This window comes from Protopterus annectens, chromosome 9.part0 (genome assembly GCF_019279795.1).
Source record: "Protopterus annectens isolate FY-2018-M chromosome 9.part0, PAN1.0, whole genome shotgun sequence".
NCBI lineage: Eukaryota > Metazoa > Chordata > Ceratodontiformes > Protopteridae > Protopterus > Protopterus annectens.
Window position 1 is genome coordinate 1,454,200,976 of NC_056743.1, and position 21,001 is coordinate 1,454,221,976.

Here is a 21,001-nt window from a genome sequence, read left to right on the forward strand (position 1 = left end):
CTTGTTGAATTCAGTGTAGGCAGAATTTCCAAATTCAGTACCACAGCACAATATGAATAGAAACTATAACTTTATATCACTGAACTTTATAATAAAAGCCCCTTGTTTTCTATAAAAGATGTGTTTTGATACTTTTATGCAGCACAGTATTGCAGTGGAGTTTCTGAGATCTTGGCAAGAGAAGGAATGTTGTTGGGAAGCATTGTTTCTGAGTTTTGGATGCAGCTTTCCAATTCTTCTGATAATTTGAAAATGTAGCATGGCAGAATGCAATATACATTAGAAAAGAATACTAAACGTTTATCTGCAAACTATAAGCAGTATGCAGGCTTAGTGGTATGAACGCGTCCTAAAAGCTCTACAGTCAGGTGTTCAATTCTGACTTCCAGTCACTATCTGAGCAAACAGAGGGAAGGTTGTATACATTGTGTACCAGTCTTCCGTAAAGTGAGGTTGCAGTAGATAGATGTGGTATTTTCATTTCTTACTATAAAGTAAATCTTTTGGGACAAAGTGATAGTGCTTTAGGAAGTTAAAGTAGATGAGATAGCTTTGAGTCATCTGGGTTTAGAAAAGGCTGATGAAAAGAGCTCTGAATCAGCAAATGTGTCAAAGAAGCTTTAATTTTGAGAAGGAAATAAAAAAAATATTGTGTAGATTTCAATATGTATAATATGACTTTTACTAGAGGGAAGAAGATCTAGGTTTATAGAAGTGATTTGCCTATTCCAACTTTGATATAAAGCACATTTGCCATGACATTGCCAAGTATCTGACAAACTGTTAAAAATCAGACAAGTATGTCTATGCACTAGGATTGAGAAGTGACTGGAATTCTAAATGTAAATAGTAAATAATCTGCATATATTTCATTATTTTCTGAAGGATGTACATACATTAAATATATAGGACACGTCTGTTATTTTTATAGAAGGAAAGGTCTTTTAAAGAAAGAAGATTGGAAAAATGGAGATGTGGGAAATGTGGAAAATAAAGATGTGGAATAAATACTTTGCTGTTCTTTGAGAGATACAAAATGTGTGCTGCTGGAAGATTTCTGACAATTTTGGTCATATGCAAAATGGAAATTATGCATAACCATGCATTAGAAAATAGAAGAAAGTGAGTGGTGTTCATAGTCATTATGTGAATGTGTAAATGCTTTCCATTCTGTCTGCTCTTATCCCCAGCAAAGCCACAATTCATGGGTGTCACATGCCAATGCATGATGGCTGTGAGAAACTTAAGCAGATGAAGCCCAGATTCATTAACAATCATGCAGACTTCGTACAAAGCCTACACAATGTTTACGTGTATGCATGAAGAGCAGCAGTGCTAATCATGCATGCTTGTTATGCAATGCGCTTGCATGAATACAAGCACATTTTCATGGCCAGCAACAATGTTGGCAGCCACAAAAAATGTACTGAGCAACATGAGCATACACACAGTAAACAAAGGGGTATGCCTGTGGACAAAATTGTTATGTGTGCTTATGGGGACATCTGAGAAAGGCAGGGCATTTACAACTCAGGAATTGTGCTGAGGACAATTAGCTCATCTTTAGAACAGCTCTCCAAAATAAATAAGAGGGGAGGATAAATGGCAAGAGAAACTACAATGAAAGTTATACCAGGCAGGCAAAGTGTGCTGAGGACAGTGTGCACACAAATCACTGATCTAAATACAGAAGTAAGATACGGGGCAAAGTAAATGTTAAAATTGTACTAAGATAACTTCTGTAAATATGCATATGTCTCAAAGAAAATTCTGTAAAATAAAATTATGCAATATGTAGTTCATAATAACTAATGGTGTTCCTACTTCCTTAGCAAATATAGTGAGCTAAAAATGGACATGCTAGTATAGCATGTGAGAGTTACAGAAAGTAATATTTTAGTAGAGGGAAGTAACTGTGATACAAATGTCATTGACATGTAGAGGTGAGAGGACAGCCAGCAAGAATGGTAGATCCATTAGGGCATATCTGCAGAGCCTGCAGTTCTTCAATATGACATGTTGGAAAAGAAGACTAGAAGAATGGCTCATGAACCACAATGCCCTCTTGGAAGAATCAAAACCATATTATCAGTGTTACCATAGAGCTGTGTATGAAGCATGTATACCATAGTGATAGGCATAACACATGTATCAAGAGGAACTCTCTTGAAGGGAATTCTGCATTCCATAGTTATGGCTCCCCTAGGTAGGTGTGTCTGGCCTTAGAAATGTGGGAGCAGACTGTGCCATACATAATACACTTGCCTAAGACACATCTATCTGACAATTATTGGTCAGACAGGTAAAGACATACAAACACCACACCATGATGCAAATTATTCCACCCAGCCATGTAGTATCTGCATCTGCAACAGGAGACAGCAGTGGATATTGTCACAAACAAGTGAAATTAATGTGTGAATTAAGAAAGGATCCCCGATAATGAATGTCACATCAGCTTGTTAGACTGATGGCAATTAATTGTCTATGTTCGTGTCCACACAAATGGGATCAGTCCAGTATCAAATCTCCCTGGTCATACCAAAGAAGAAATGAAGGATACACTATCAGTACAATGCACTACTCAATGCATGTCCCACAAGAGTACTAGCACCATGACATTGGCAGTGCAAATGTTATACTGACATGAAATCAAAACATAAGTCCATATATGTTCAAACAACATATCTGTGGCTCATACTGACATAATGCAATGGTTGTTGGCTGATGTCAGCACATTCACAATAAATGTCTCCCTATGGCCGAATTGAACATCAAGCTATACAAGTCCTCCAACAAACTATATGGCTATGAATCACATGTACAACACAGGTGTCAAACTCCACTTATGTGACATCATTACATGAGATGTATGTTATTTGCCCATTATTCTAACAGATCAAATTATATGGGGGGGATCTCTGGCACTCTATATGGACACATTAGAATTGAGTGTGATGTTGAGGAAGGGGCATAGGAATGTGACAGTCAGGTAGGTAGGGTAGGTGAGGAAGCAGAAACAGGCATACAGGGCATTCAAGACAGACAGGGATAATGACGGACACAAAAGGTTGGGAGACACCAGGTAGGTGACATCTGAGGCACACCCACATTAACCCTGAGAACAGTGAGAATCTAATTTTCACCCTCAGAACTGTCATCATTGTCTCATGTCTTTAAGTATGACATTGTCTTTACAATATGATGAAGCAACTTTTCTAAACAGTCAGTTGGAGGATTGAGTCTCCCTTTTCCATGATACCCTCCACCAGCCCTGTCAGCTTCTGACAGGTGACAAAATCACCACTCTCACTATTACTACTACTACTACTACTACTCTCGGAGGGTACCAGAGTATCAATGCAACAGCAGTCGAGGCAGAGCCTCCTGATGCAGATGTTGCAGGTAAGGTAAGAATTGTGGAGGCGATGCTGAAAGGTTGGGTACCCAAAGTGCTGGGTGTCTGTCAACCTCCCTGTGCTGAATGTCATATTTTTAAGCAGAAATGTATGATAGCAGAACAATTTAAAGCCACAGAAATATTGGAAAAAAAGAGGGGGTGGGTGGGTAAGACAAAAAAGAGAAAATTAGATCCACTGCATGTCGCATGACTTTATTATTTCAATGCATACATATTTATGATTATCCATTCTGTATACCTTTGCCACATCCAGGTACAATGGGAAGGTCTTACTCTGTTGTACTGTTAATCAATTGCATTGCTATGATATCATAAATTCAAGTTTTTATTTGACTATTGCCATATTGCACAGAATTATAATAGTTATTAGGCGTAAGTCCTGATGCATACGTACACCATGCATCTCTGAGGTGATTTAACCTCTTTTGGTGCACTTTCCTGTTTGCTGCAATGTCACCAGCAGCTGTACAACAGAGAAAAGGAGACATGAAAGCATAATGAATGCCACTCTTGGCTGTCTACTTCATTCTATATAACTGAATGGTGATGAGTCAGTAAACTTACACAACTGAGGGATTACAGCAGTTTTAAACTCATTGTCCTATTAGCTAAGGTGGTCCTTCTTGCACTCTGTCAAGTTACAATAGTGATAACAATATTGTCCCTAGTATGTGGGATGCCAGTTGCATTGGAGACAGGCTTGGCTAATCCGTTCCAAGCCTCAGTCTTATACTGAGACCCATTAAAGTCCCTTTGCAGAAGCCTGCTCTGCAGCAATTTATGAGAAGTGCCAAAAAAATCCTGCATCCCTCAACACTCCACCTCTGTGCTCTAAATTTAGCACTATCATCTCTCTCACCAGCCATGTCTGCAGAAGCCAAGCAAGTCTATATCTGAGTTGGTGCCAAATTCCAATCTCACATTTAACAGCCAGTGCACAAAGATGCACACACATGTGAACTGCATTTGTGCAATGGAAATCAGAGAGATCCATTGCCAGAGAAAGAGGCAGGGATTTCATTAAACACCAATGAAGATGTGAAACATGGCAGTGAAATTTGCAATATGTGATGATCAACCTATTCACACTTTTTCCAGTGGTCAACGCTAAAATGCTTAATGGCTTTGCCTTTAAACCTTGATCTTTGAAATATTAAATAGGGAGACTTGAGCCATAAATTTTTGGGACTGTCGGATTTTAAAAAGTTAGTTGTAGAATATGGGAATCAAGCCTACATGAATAAAGAATGTGTACATTTCAACACCAGTTATTATTTCTCAGTGCTACAGAACTCCCTTTCAACCATGGTCATTATAGATATACTGCTTTCAGTATGACTTGAGATATACTTCAGATAGGCCTGCATGTGTGTAACTTTAAGAAGTTCTGAGAAATGCATTCTCATGCAACAAGTAGTATTACTGTTTTTAGATATATTTGATATGGATAGACTTTCAAGAGATGAGTAATACAGCTTTGATTATGATGCATACATACATACTTCACAACACATACTGTCCTAAACATACAGTTGGGCTATGTGAGGAGTCAAGATGATTTTAAGGTATCATGCCCATAATAAAGACACAAGTGCATTTTTAATTATCATAATTGTCATGCTAAAACAATTGCACACACAATCAACTGGATTTTGTAAGTAAGTCATTAATCAGATATGCTTTCTAGAAAAGTGCAGGTATGTAAGCATTATTGATATATTTCTTGCAATCAACTTACTTATGATAGTCATTTGTATGTAGTGGTACCTTCCTAATCAAAATGTTGTGTGATGTAACATTTTGATACCCTTTGTAAAACTAAGTGCTACCTAGATTTAAACCTTCCCTTGAATCATGTGTTCTGTCTATAAGCTCACTGCACTTACACCATGTACCCCAGAGAAAATTAAGCAGCAGGTGAATGCTGTCTACTCAGTACTGTCCAGAGCACTGACATCTGCACATCACAGCTAAACCTGTCTGCCCTACAGAAAGATGTTCGAATAAACATATTCACTTTTTTCTTTAAGCAGGTAAGGTTGACTGCACATTTCTCAGCAATGAGTAAGTGGAGATTACAAGAATCAGGAAAAAAAAAACAGTACATGACGTGATAAAAGGAAAACTTAAATTTTGAGTAGTAATTTCAGCAATACCTTCCCACAGTATGGATTTGAATCTCAGATCAACTCAGTTATTGGTCCAGAGTCAGTTTATTTACAGCTTGTGACACAGAGAGAGGTATATATTACTTAATATCATAATTTAGGTGCACTTCCCTTATTTAGTACAAATTATAGTATTAAAGCCACGCAACAGTGCTAGGAGTGTTTGCACTACTGAAGACTACTGAAATTACATTTTTCACTTTGATGGAAAGTGTACTTTTATAAAAAAAATGTCAGTGTTATTAAAGTTGTTCTCATAGCTCTCTCAAGATGCGTCCACACTTTTTCTTATGTTTATTCTCCATGAAACAACCACTACAGGGAGAAGAGTCTTGATTATTGCTTGCTGCTGTACTCAGACTAATCATTAACACTTGCAAGCCATTAGCAGCTTAACAGTTGTCATTGCTCATCTGTGCAGTCCTAGGGCATGTGCATGCAATTATGTAGCTCATTAGATGATGTTTACATCCCCTACACTAAGTGACAATTTGAAATTCTGGAATGATAATGATTTAACACTTCATTTGCATCTTCACAGTCCTCAATGGGCTGAATCTACACCATATAAAAGTAATTGCGTAGCTAGGAAACTTATAGTAGGGAAGATTGTTTTGATCCAGACAGACTATTACTGGTATTTACTTGGAGGAGAATTTGCTACAAATTACAGCATTTTCCTAAATGAATGCTTGCCCTCTTCATAAACTATTTGCATTTTCATATTTGGAATGTAATTCAATATGCAATAGAATTATTTTTATCTGTATATATTTTTTCACTCACTGTTGGCATAGTCCAGGTATGTCAGTTCTTGCTCAACTTTCAAAAGTTTTTAATGAATGGTATGATTACATCATAGTCTTCTGTTGCCATTTTTTCTTCTTCTTTCGGCTGCTCCCGTTAGGGGTCACCACAGCAGATCAACTGTTTCCATTTCTTCCTGTCCTCTGCATCTTGCTCTGTCACACCAACCACCTGCATGTCCTCTCTCACCACATCCATAAACCTTATCTTAGGCCTTCCTCTTTTCCTGTTACCTGGCAGCTTCATCCTTAGCATCTTTTTCCCAATATACTCAGCATCCCTCCTCAGCGCATGTCCAAACCAATGTAATCTTGCCTCTCTGGCTATGTCTCAAAACCTTCCAACCTGGGCTGACCCTCTAATATACTTATTCCTAATCCTGTCCATCCTCGTCACACCCAGTGCAAATCTTAACATCTTCAACTCTGCCACGTCAAGTTCTGACTCCTGCTTTTTTGTCAATGCCACTGTCTCCAACCCATATAACATAGCTGGTCTCACTACCCTCTTGTAGACCTTCCCTTTCACTCTTACTGGTACTCGTCTGTCACAAATCACTCCTGACACTCATTTCCACCCACTTCATCCTGCTTGTACTCTCTTCACCTCTCTTCCACACTCACCACTACTCTGAACTGTTGATCCCAAGTACTTAAACTCATTCACCTTTGCCACCTCTACTCCTTGCATCCTCACCATTCCTCTATCCTCCCTATCATTCACACACATATATTCTGTCTTAGTCCTGCTGACCTTCATTCCTCTTCTCTCTAGAGCATATCTCCACCTCTCCAGGGTCTCCTCCACCCTGTTCCCTACTCTCACTACAGATCACAATGTCATATGCAAACATCATAGTCCACGGGGACTCCTGTCTGATCTTGTCTGTCAACCTGTCCATCATCATTGCAAATAAGAAAGGGCTCAGAGCTGATCCTTGATGTAATCCCACCTCCACCTTAAACGCATCCATCACTCCTACTGCAGACCTCACCGCTGTCACACTATTTGCTCTTGGAATTTCAAAAGTTAGTGCAGTCTAGTGCATTATGTTTAGTATCAAATCCAAGGGGTCATACATGTGTAGCTAACAGAGGTGTTAGGCTTCTCAGATATCCTAGGGTGACCTCCATAACTCTGGAGACACCAATGATAATTGATTGGAACTTCTACCTTAAATTCTTGCCTATTTATTTACTGCCATCCAGTAGTCAGTTACACAACTGCTGCCCACATTACAGAAATGTTAATACAATGAATATAACGCTAATGTATTATTTTTTTTGTGGGGGAGCTCCCTTAACTTGGGTGTATTCCTAAATGAGCATTGTATGTTCAATTGTTTTGTGTTGACAATGGATGCACTGATGTTATTTTAGGAGAATAATTTCTATGTGCTACAAATGTGTTTTGTCTTTTTCTGTTTCATGTCATACAGGACTATGGCACCCAGACCATCTGTTCCTCACAAATCACCATTCAGTGATGCAGAGAATGAAATCATTATTCAAGGCTTATGCTGCCATGGATCCTTCTTGCTTCACAGAGCCAGAGGTAATATGTCTACCGGTAAAAGCATATGGTAGCAGCTGGTTGCTGACATAAACAAAGTGGATGGCTAATAATCAGGTGCATGCAGCACTGTGCCACTGATATGATTACATCGGCTGGCAAGAAGGCAGCTGAAGCTGCACATGAACAGATAACTACAGGGGTGATCCTGCTCCCAAACCAGCACTCACTGAAATTGAGGCTTTCTGGCCACTGTCAGAGATCTTAACAGCTCTGAAGTGGGTTTATACAGACTCCTTGATGTCAGTGCTGATGTGGGTGACAGGCCAAGTAAGTCCAGAAAACAGCTTGCAGGTATGTTGTATATAAAACATTAACTACCATTCTAGACATTTTTGTGTGTTAATAATTGTATACATCTGATTTATCTGGACATATTGAAATGTTTTGCTTAGAAGATACACAGTCCAGCAGAGATTGTGAGAGAGATGGGATCCTGGCACTCTGATTGCTTCTGAAATATTTCTTATGGGGTAGACAAGCAGGTTATTAGCCTTGTGTCCTTTTTGTCATTTGTATTGTGATCCTTATTAGAGTTCTTTCCAATGTCTTCCTCATGTCCAGATAAATCAGAATTGCCATCTGAAAGACTACCTACACATGCTAAGAACAAACTTTCTTTGCTTAGTAGTGCCCATTAGTTAGATGTAGGTCTAAGAAGATGGCAATTATTGTATTCCTTTAATATCTGAAATTGTTGATGATAGTGGTGATATAGAAACACAGTCGGGGGAGTAGAGGTTCAGTCTCACACTGAAGTGGTGGCTCTCACATCCTCTGGCCTTATTTTGGATACAGTCAGTATACCTACTCATATACATTCCATTGAGCCCTTGGATAAAGGACAGGTTGAAGGTGACATGGTTAATCAGGGTGAATACTCTGGCTAAAGAGCTGGTTGAGACTGTCTGTAGCCATTGTAATGGTCTGGTACTACACAGGAGAGTTGCTCAGGGTCCTTAAGTGGTCTACTGTCCACCCTCATGCCGATACTGGTGTGTCATTAAGTGCCAGCAGATATATGCCTAGGATCATCATGGAGGCACAGGCATGTTCCACTAGGGCATTGGAAGAGATAGGGTAAGTTCTAAACATGGTGCATTCTCACATGCATGACTGCTTGAACAATGTGGGTGACTCCTTGGATATAATGTGTGACACACTGGATTGGGCTGTGTCTGTGATAAAATGTCTGCTGGTGAAGGGTCAGCGTTCATGTGTCTATAGAGCTGCAACATTCTCTGGTGTTATCTGCCATGTCTGTGCCAGATCCTGCTCCCATAGTGACACGACTTCCACTGCTCCATCGTTGATTGAGGTATTCACAACCAAACATGGTAGGCCACAGGGCATTACAGAGAGCCTAGCAGTTGATTTAGTGAAACACTTTCTTATTGATGTATGTCCTTCCCTGTTCACTCAGTGGGGCTTTAATTTCTATGTAAGTGTAGTCTATGGCCCCCAAAACTTCAAGGAAGTGTGCTACAGCATAAAATTCCTGCATTTTTCTTGCTGTCTGCTTCAGTGTGGGGGAAAATAAAAGTGCTCCCTTGCATGTTCTAGAATAACATTAAGAAATAGGTGCAATATTCTGGAGGCTGTGGTCTGTGACATCCATAGTATATCCCCTGTAGGTCTCTGTAATGTACAAGTACCTAATATCCTTAATGGTACACATACCTTAATTTCAGTTGGTATAGATTCTCCTCAATTTCCCCTGGGTCTGAGGTGGGGATGGCAGAGGTTGCAGAGTTCCTGGAGTGTATTCCTATCCACCCTGTATTGATCTGATATTTTGATATCATGCAGTCCGTGATATCTTAAATGGGATCTGAACACCCTTCTTCTCCTTGGCTGAGGTCTATCTGGAGCAGCAGCAGCATAGAATTAAGTCTATTACAGAAACACATGCAAGAGATCAGCAGCAGCTCCTAACACTGCTTTTTTTTTTTAAGTGTGATGGTGCCCATACTTCTCAACTATCCAGATTTTTACAGAATATCCAGATTTTTCCTCATAATTTTCATTTGATCCTCTTTAAATCTGTAGCTTTCTGGAAAGTAATTGAGAATTAAAGTGACGAAATAATGATGGACATTTGAGTTTTATACTTCTTACTCTTCAGAAAATTCAGGTTAATGCAAAATCTGTTATTCTATCAACTTTCTAAGTTTATAGGAGCAATGTTTTAAAATTGTCCCTATTTTTGAACCTTTATTCTCCCATTATTTTATAGGTTCATAGGTGGTTACTAGGCTATTGACCTGAAGGTCTTTACAAGCCGAGCCATGTGTACCCAATATAGTACTAGAGAAATCCTATATAAAGAATCTTGCCTAAACTTGAAATCTTAGTTAGAAATGACTGCCCATAACTAGGAGGCTCATAACTACAATCCCTGGCAAGAATATACATTTTCCCATCCAGTCATCCAGGCTATGCTTAAACAGGGACATAGAGGGGTTCTGTTTGATGTGAATTCGTAGCCTATTCCAGAGTAGTGGCAACCTCTGAGAGACATATGTGTCTCTCCAGCAGGTCTTATTTATGTTGCAGGCCAGGTTGAGGTCCCTGGAGTGGGAGACCCTTGTCCCATTGTAGGCCAGGCACAAGTCCCCTCTAAGGAGCCTGTATACTACTGAGTACAGTGACAGTGACAAAAGTCTGTCAATGTATGACATGTGCTGGAGACCCTGAATTTTACTTGTTAGAAATCTCTGAGATTTCTCAAGTTGCTGCAGGTGCCTGGTAAGGTACATACCAAAGGGAGCATTGTACTCAATTGTTGGCCTGATAAGAGTCAAATACAGGGGAGTTATGACCTCTTTCACTCTACAGGCAATGCCTTTGCTAATGAGGTATGCAATGTTGAATGCCTTCCTTACCACAGTAGACACATGGTGGTCAAAGTTTAGGCTACAGTCAACTTGTATTCCCAAGTCTCTCACTACTGAGTTGCTACTTAGGGTATTATTATTTATATGATGGTCTGCAGAGATATCATTTTTACTGAAAACCATTTTACCATTTTAGCTTTGTTTAGATTATTAGTTCTAAGAGGTTGAGAGGTATGATGCTATCTGTATTGCAACAGGTTTTGAAGTTCATGGCAAAGGGCTACACTAAGTACACATGACTGCGTTATAGCTTTGTGAATATCGCCATCATCTTGGATTGGTTAATTATTATCTACTTTGACTAGTTACGCTTAAATTAACATAATCTACTGTTTACTTTTGTTTTGCAGCTCTAAACATAGATTGTGCCTTTTAATTAATGAAAAAATAGTATGTTATTGTGTAGCTATTCATGAATCTATCCAATTATGAGATGAAATTGTGAAATGATATAAAAATGATGTATGATAATGAGGCCATCTTCCGCCTATTTGTGATTTATAATCAAATATCTTTTCTTACTGTCCACAGATGAGTAGTAAAAGTCAGTGTCACACCTAGTCTATCTACTTAGCAATGCATAATGATGCTGCCACTTGCTGCTAGCCAAGTTATGTCTCAATGCAAGATGCTTGTCTTGGCAGAGCCAAAATTCACATGGCTAGCGGTGCTCAGCAGCCATGAAGGTGGAGATATATGAAGTGAAAAAACTATAATTTTTGACATTCAGAAGATGCTTGATAGGTTCAGAGAGGAGACGGATAATGTAAGGGTCTTCCTGAGTATGCATGGTCCCCACAGAGGTACTGGGGGAATGTGTGCCCGTCCTATCCCTGTGGGATACTAAGACATATATAGCCCCCACTATACTTAACACAGAGACCTTCCAGAAACAGACTATGGCCACATTGGGTATCTCACAGGCTTATGCCTTGAGAGAACTTCAGCAGTTTTTGAATGTACTCTTCACACAAGTGAATCAGTATATCTATTTCCTGGTTTCAAGTCAGAACCAAGTAGGGACTATGTGTCCCTTTTATGGGGTGGCACATTTCTCTGAGGCACTTGGTGTGATAGATTGTGTTTATACTGCAATTAGGGCCCCATCTGGTCCACTGGGGAACAGTACCACAATAGGAAAAGTTACCACTCCATCAATTGCCAAGTAGTGTGTGATCTGCTCAGTATCAGTAGGTTAAGCGGTTTCTTTCCTATTACTCGTGAAACTTCATCAGAACTAAAAACCTCAGAATACAATCAGTTTTACTATATCATTCAACTGCTTAACAACCAATAAGATTAGAAATCCAATTAAACAAATAATTAACTTGCATTGTGGTATAATGCTTTAATTTTTAAACATAAGTTAAAGAACAGGTGTTCATTGAAACCCGGCTGAGTATTAGTATTTAAAACAATTTGTCATTTTAATTCACACATATTTTTTTATTTTATTTATTTAACATTTGTTTACCAGGAAAGTCCAACTTGGAATGAACCAATTTTCAGTGGAGGCCCGAGGAGAAATCCTTCAGATGCATGTCTTTGTAACTTGGGTAGAAACCGGAGTACCTGGAGAAAGCCCACATGACTGCAGGGAGGACAAAATGTTCATTAATAATCCAACCCTGGGGGCCCTGACAAACCTGTTCAATTACTAAAAAGTGAAAAAAAAATGCGTATTAAAAAACAGCAATATGTCTATAGAGTGTATTGATGCATTTACAATTTCTAGTATCTAAACATGTTCATAGATGCAATCTTTTAATTCCCTAGAAGTTCTGTCCACATAAAATACAGGGAAAAGTTGACACATTGGCCAAATACACCACCCCTTTTTAATAGCAATCAAAGTGCCCATTAATTGTATATGTCTCGTTTAGGTTCATAGGTTCATAGGTTCATACTAGGCTATGTGCCCTAGGGCATTTATAAGCCTAGCCAGAGTGTGTTTGGCTTTTGCCACCCATTTTAAATTAATTTTGCTATGCCCTTTTTTGAGGTTAGTATACTGTGCCTCTGTCTAACAGTGACACAGAAGTGATACCCGCGGTAAACCTACGGATCTCCCATCCACTCATCAAGATTCCTCTTGAAGTGTGTCAATGAGGGACTCTGCCTAACCTGGACTGGGATTTTATTCCAGAGTGAAGGGAGACTCTGGGTTATGAATCTGTCCCTCCAGCATGTCCTATTTATTTCAGTGCTGAGGTTCAAGTCTCTCGAGCACGTAGCTCGATGGGATTTGGATTTTCTGAGGTGCAGCATGTCCATTAATTCCGGGTTGGACATGGCTTTATACGTCAGGCACAGATCGCCTCTGAGCAGGTGGTATGCCACTGAGTAGAGCTGGAGTTTCTTTAACCGGGCAGCATATGGCATCTGTTTGAGCCCTATGATCCTCTTGGTGAGGTACTTTTGGGGTCTTTTCAGTTGCTGCAGGTGTCTAGTAAGGTACATCCCAAAAGGGGCATTGTACTCAATTATGGGCCTGATGAGGGATGAGTAAAGAGGCACGATGACCTCCCCTGATCTAGATGTGAATCCCTTCATGATTAGGTGGGCTATATAAAATGTTTTTCTAACCACTTTGGCCACGTGTTTGTCAAATGAGAGATTGCTATCAACGTGGGTCCCCAGGTCCCTAATTACTTTTTCTGTACTTAATGGATTACCACCTATGTGGTAATTTGTGGGCACTTTGTTTTTGCCAAAGGAGATGACTATGCACTTTTTGGCGTTTAGCTTGATGCCATGGCTCTGGCACCAGTTGTCTGTTTCTATGAGGCCCTTTTGGAGGATGCTTGTGTCAGCTGGAGAGTAGATTATGGCACCCAGTTTGCAGTCATCTGCAAACTTAGTCAGCCACAGTCCTTCCATGTTGGCCTGTACCTCCGAGAAATATATACCGAACAAGAGAGGTCCCAGGACTGAGCCTTGAGGGACACCACTTGTAACTGGTTTGGAGTCTGACATGGCTCCAGCAATTCTAACCATGTGGGTTCTGTCCTTGAGCCAGTTTGCAACCCATCTAGTGACATAGGGGTTTATATTTAAGCTGGTGAGCTTATCTATAATGCCCGAGTGGGGTATTGTATTGAAGGCTTTTGCGAGGTCCAGGTAGGCTGTGTGGACCACCTTCCCCTCGTCAATGCACTTGGTGACTGTTTCAAAGAAATCAACCAGGTTTAAGAGGCAGGATCTGCCCTTAACAAAGCCGAACTGGGTAGGATCCAGTGTCTATAGGTCCCCAATATCTTTATTTATGCGGTCCACGATGATCCTTTCCATAGCTTTGCAGACCAAGCTAGTCAGGCTTATGGGGCGATAGTTTCCAGGATCCATTGAGGCACCACCTTTGTGGAGAGGGACTACTGTTGCTGTACGCCACTCTTTGGGTAGATATCCTGTAGCAAGGCTGAGATTGAACAGTAGTTTTATGTTTGGGTTTAGCTCTTCTTGGAGTTCATGTAGGACGCAGCCCGGGACACTGTCTGGTCCCATTGATGCTGTGTTTTTTGCTTTGGAGAGGGCAGCTCTTACCTGAGCATCTGAGATGTCAGGGGGGCAGCACTCTGCTGGGATAAATATTTGCCCTTTTGGTGGGAGGGAGTTTGCGCTGAACCTGTCAGCTAGGATGTTGGCAATGTCTGTGGGTTTGGTGTATTTTTTGTCATTTTGGACTAATTCTGAGCATATCTGGGAATTCCCACTCAGGTTCCTAACATAACGAAAGAAAGCCCTGTGATTATCCTTAGTGTCCTGTGCAATTTTTCTCTCAAAGCTGGCCTTAGACAATTTTATGAGTGCCCGTAGTTTTTTGCTAATACTGATCAGAGATGCCTTCCCTTTTTGGCATTTTGCTCTATCATGTAGTAGCTTCCTCCTTCTATTGTATAGTTTATTTATGGCTGGGGTCCACCAGACAGGATGTCTGCCTTTGGAGGATTGGGTCTTGGTTTTATTTGGGATTGCATGATTCATGCATTCCTTAAGGTGTTCATAGAATGCATTTATAAAGGATTCTGCGGACTGGGCCATATTTTTCACAGGCCCGCGGGCTTTGAAGGATTCCACCTCAGTTTTGAGGAGCGTGAAATTTGCTTTAGAGAAGTTTTTCACTGTGGTTTTCAGGGCAGGGGGTGGAGTCGGGATGTGGCTATCCAGTGAGATTAGTTTATGGTCTGATCTTACCAGTGAGGGATACACTTCTGGTCTGGAGCATAGAGTCCCCATGTTGGTGGTGATCAGGTCCAGTATGTTTTCCCCTCTTGTGGGAGTGGTAACAAGTTGTTCCATAGCATTTGAGTTTATAAATTCTAGAAATCTTTGGGCTAGGGTGTTGGAGCTAGAGTAATGCTCCCAGTCTATGTTTGGGTCATTGAAGTCGCCCAATAGAATGGTGTTTGGAGAGACTTTCATATTTTCCAGTTTTCTCAGGAAGGCCGAGTGGGGTTCCTGGGTTTGGGTGGGTGGTCTGTAGCAAGCTATAAACTGGAAGGCAGATTTACCCACTGTTAGTTGCACATGGATAGTCTCTGATGCTTCGTGCTGTGCCACAAACCTGGACGTGTGGGTAACTTTGCCGAATATTGATACTCCCCCTCCTTTTGTAGTACGGTCCAAGTTTTGGGGCCGAAAAGCATGGCATGAGGTATAACCTGGTAGTGCTGGGGTGCTCTCAGGAGCCTTGAACCAGGTTTCTGTTACTGCACAGATATCGATGTTCTCCATGCTAAGGAGAGTTTCGAGTGCGTGCATCTTGAGGTTTAGACTTCTGGCATTGAGTAGCATTACTCTTAGTTTCTTATCCCTTGTGATACCTATGTAGGTGGGTTTGTCTTTTGAGCCTTGCCTAAAAAAGGCACTATGGGGGTAGCAAGAGCCTTTGCCAATATCTGAAAGCCCAGGGGTGACAGGTGCAAGCCGTCCCCAGCAAAGCATCGTGGCTTATCGACCATGTCATCCCAGGCTGACAGGCATTGGATCCCCTTTGAATGACACCAATACTTAAGCCAGTTGTTGAAATTGATCATCTTGTCTTCATATTGTGGCATCATTCTTGGTGCGGGTCAGATGCTACTCAAGGTCAGGGTCATACCGGCCTGGGCTACATTCTCAGAGAGCTCCTCTATGTCTCTTTTCATGTAGTCCAGGGAGGTACATCTCAGGTCATTCACACCAGCATGGACAATGACTGAGTCATATTTGTACTTGCCTTGGAGTGACCTGAGTGCTTTTGTTATGTGGTGGATCCTAGCACCCGACAGGCAGCTCACCGTGACCTTCTCCTTGTTCAGCCTGGTGAGCAGGACATCAGTGTGCCTGATGATAGCGTCACCTATTACAAGTGTATCAGATGTGTTGTTTAGCCTTAAGGGCTGTGACTGTTCGGCATACTGGCTTTGTGAGCTATGTGTTGCACGAGTTTTGTTTTGGGGTAGCGGTTGCTTGGGTGTCTGCTTTGGAGGTCTCTGCTGCTTAGGCAGATTTTTATTTAGAGCCTCCAAGTATGTTTTTGTGTGTTTATGTGTTTGGTTTGCTGTCGTGGTAGGTCTATGTGAGACTGGAATTGTAGTGAGTGTGGTTTCCTTCTCCTCCTGACTGGTTTCACCAGTACTGAGTTGAGAGAGCTTAGCCTCCAGTATGGCTATATGGTTGCATCTCTCACATGTGTTGGAATTTGTTGGGAGGAGGAGAGGGTTGTCTGTGTACATGAGCCAGTTGTAACATTGCCTCAAGATTCCGAGATTCACCAGCTGGACCGGAGAGGAGATTGACAACTGACCTTTGGACATGCTAAAATAGTACTGGGAATTCCTTTATAATTGAAATAAAAGGGCCAATGGGGAACGAGGTACTCAAGGGGAGTTTGTTAGGGTGTAGTGCTTTTAATATTTTAGTGCTGACTTATATAATTGCTTTAGTGAGCAAGTGCCAGGCAACTTAAATACAATGTGTTTCAGGTAACTTAAATGCAAAAATGACAAACAGTAACTTTCTTTCAAGTGAAACAAGGAAATAAGTACAGTAAGCGATGCAGATATCACTAGGGATCCACAGAAGCGCTGAAAAGCCACGTTTTAGGTAGAATTAGCATTTCAGGGAAATAACAAGCAAACAAGCAGCATACAAATAAAGCTAGATTCAGCAGGCCTGGATCTAGTCTATGCTACAGCAAACAAGGTGTACCAATTTCAGTAAGAAACAGTTCAAATATGCAGGCACTATAAGCCTTTAACCAGAAATTCCCAGCTCAGAAGGGTAGAGTCCAGCCTTTCCTCCCACAAGAGTGCAGACCACAAACCTTCTTAATGTATAATAACTGGCCTGAAGCCCAGGTGCTTAAACTAGAACTAATACACTTTTAGAATAACAGACACTGAGCCCTCAATCAGCAGTTCACAACTTAGAAGGATGTAAGCTACCTGTCCTGCCACCACAGTGCAGACCACAAACCTTCCTAATGTAAAACAACTGGTCTGAAGCCCAAGTGCTTAAACTAAAAGGCTTAGAATGAGTTACACCAAGTAGTAATAAATACAATTGAGTACTTTTAAGATGACGCAAAAGCAAAATAAAGTAGGAAGAAACACAAATACAGTAAAAGCAGATTTTTTTTTTTGAGTGAGCAAATGAGATGGGCCCAGGAGTTACAGGACAGAAACAAGTGCAAATGCAGGTCTTCAAATCAGAAAGTTGAGAGAGATGGAAGACCGCCCAAATGGCCAATAACTACAAATTCTGGGCCAGAACCACTCCTTATATGGTAGACAGGTTACCTAGTGCTTACCACTCCCACTGATAAGCTAGAAGGCTTCCTTCCAACACAGAAAGGCTTGGGGGCTCAGAAGCTTACAAATAGTCCTGGATACAGCAAATCTGTATCTGGAACACTAATTACAGGAAAGGTAGGAAACAGGCTTACAATTTTTTTTCAGAAAAGTAGCAAAAACAGTAGTAAAAACAATTCACATGCAGTGCAAGCTGGCACACTTAAGTATGTAGCAATATTAGTCCACACACAGTTTGAAAAAATGTAATTAAATTAAAAAGGACTAAAAGCAAGTGCAGAAAGGGTTTATTAGGTAGAATGCGGTAAAGAGATGGGACTGGGAGAGTGTCCTAGATCAAATCTACAGTGGGGCGGGCACTGCAAAAGCCACCATATTTAAACTACTACCAAAACAGAGAGGGGTGGGGTGGGGAAAAGTTTCAACAGAGATGTGAGGAATCAGAGTGCAAATTATAAAACCCAAAAATATATACTCATCTCTGTATATTTGCAGAACACTAAGACAACAGATATCTAAGCAACAATTTAGCTCTATAATACAGAATAATGCAGAAAAATATACTCAGCTCTATATATCTGCAGAAAGTCTTGTAAGGCTGTTCCACTTTAAATGCAGACTGCTGCTATTAACATTTCAAATTAAGGGAACCTTGAGTTAACAACACACAAGCAATAGAAACCACAATGAGGGGGTGGGGAAGAAAGTTTCAACAGAGATGTGAGGAATCAGAGTGCAAATTATAAAACCCAAAAAATATATACTGATCTCTGTATATTTGCAGAACACTAAGACAACAGATATCTTAGCAACAATTTAGCTCTATAATACAGAATAATGCAGAAAAATATACTCAGCTCTACATATCTGCAGAAAGTCTTTTATTTTATTTTTTTTATTTAACATTTGTTGACCGAGAATGTCCGACTAGGTTCCACAGAGCCTGTTTTCAGCGGAGGCCTGGGGAGAAATGCTCCAGATGCATATCTTTGGAATGTGGGAGGAAACACGAGTACCTGGAGGAAACCCACGCGAACACAGGGAGAACATGCAAGGCTGTTCCACTTTAAATGCAGACTGCTGCTATTAACAGTTCAAGTTTCTGATGGAAAACTTATCAACCATCATTATATTAGAATACTGCAAACAACAACCACATTTTGCAGTCCCAGATTTATGTTCTTGTTTAACAAAATCTCCATCTCCCTTTTTGTTATTCCCAAGGAAATTCTTAAAAGTTTTATCTCTTTTAAAAATAAACTGTGGTCTATCCCCAATCTTATTCAATATATCCAAATCAAATAAAAACAATCTCCAATTTTTATTAATGATGCCTATTACTGTATAACTATCCAGGGTAAATGTGGAAATAAATGATTTCTTCCTTTTGTCAAACACTGAAACTGCATGTAGATCACTCACTATTCACAATATTATTATTGTTACCTAAAATAGAGTACATATCTCTCTCTCTCTCTCTCTCTCTTTTCATAAAAAATTAATCATTAATTTCATTCAAAAAATTGACTGGATACTCTTTCATAGAAAACATACTCAATAAAAAGTAATTTTATGTGGGCAAAACTTCAAGATTAAAAGATTGCATCTGTGAACATGTTTTAGATATTAGAAATTGTAAATGCACCAACGCACTTTATAAGCATATTGCTGTTTTTAATACTCATTTTTTTTTTCATTTTTTAGTAATTGAACAGGTTTGTAAGGAGCCCTTCGGATGGATTACTAATGAACATTTAGATATGTGTGAATTAAAATGGCAAATAATTTTAAATGCTTCTACCCAGCCAGGTTTAAATAACACCTGTTTTTTAAATTCTGTTTTAAAATTAAAGCATTATACTGTGGTGCAAGTTTGTTCAACTGGATTTCTAATCTTATTGGTTGTTAAGTGTTTGAATGGTATATTTAAGCTAATTGTATTCTAAGGTTTTTAGTTCTGAGGCTTTTAGTTCTGATGAAGTTCCACGAGTAATAGGAATGAAAGTGTTTAACTTTTTATCAAGTGGATTTTTTTACAATAAATTGGACTGAACTGGCTGCCTTGTCTCTACTTGCGCCACTACAGGTGTTTGGTTGTTGGTAAGTGGAAACATATTTTTTCACTTTTTTCTATTTTATTTTATTTAAGTAATTTGTTTTTTCATCTTGATGGTAAGTGGAAATATTTTTCTCTTTTTTTCTATTTTATTTAAGTAGTTATTCATGGCAAAATGTATTGCTGAATACGAAACCACTTTCTCTTTGCCCCTCCCCCATCCCGCTCTCTTTTTTCTTTCAGGTGATGCTGGATATCCACTGGAACCATGACGCCAGTAAGAAATTCAACCAGAGCTGCTCAAGACATTTACAGTACAGTCCCATTCCAGACTTGTTTTGTCACTGAGAAGGTCTTTGGCCTCTTGAAGAATCATTTTAGGTGCCTGGATGAATCTAGGGTAGCCTTTCAGTATAACCCAGCTACTGCATGCAAGATGTTTTCTGCATATTGCATTCTGCACAATGTGATCATGCACCAGTCTGGTGGTGAAGTGTCTCATGTTATCACTGCAGCTCGCAGTTCCACTCATACTATTACTAACAGTGACCAGCTGGCAGCAGAAGTGCGGGGATCATGTGTGTCTGGATAGTGCATGGCATATGGCTATACAGATAAAGAGGTGGTGTGTAGACAAGAACTATGGACCATGACCTTTTGGTTAGTGTTTCCTTTCTTGTAAAAGCACATAGAGTATAAGTGAAGCATGCAGTTATATCTGTGGGCTATGCTGTGTGGTACATGGTCTACTGTCAATGTTCATCAGACATTCCTGCCCAAATATAATGTTTTTTTTAGAACAATTACTCATATTATTGTTTGTAAAAGTCATACCTGAGTACTCACTGACTACTATTCAATGATGTTATTAGGAATCATATAAGGGATAATCACATTTTTACATGTTTTGCACAATAAATTCTAGTGAGGTAATGTAACTATGCACATACGGAGGTTAGTAAAACGTGGTACTTCAGTATTTAACATAAGTTCATATCTTACAACTGAATGAAAACGTATCACATTTTTATTAATTACACAATGTTTTCTCAGTTTGGACTATGTTGTCTGTAAGATATTGTATATCAAGTTACCTCATTTTGTTATCCAGAATAATTTGTGACCTCAGAGATAAAACATCATCATGTGTGCAGTGGTGAGAATGAAGTGGCAGAAGTGTTTGGTTACATAGCAGGATGCTCATTTTCATCTTTAATTTAATTTTCTTATTAGTGTTTCCCTGAATACTTGTGTATAACTACTTTTTAGTTATAGGTAATTGCCAG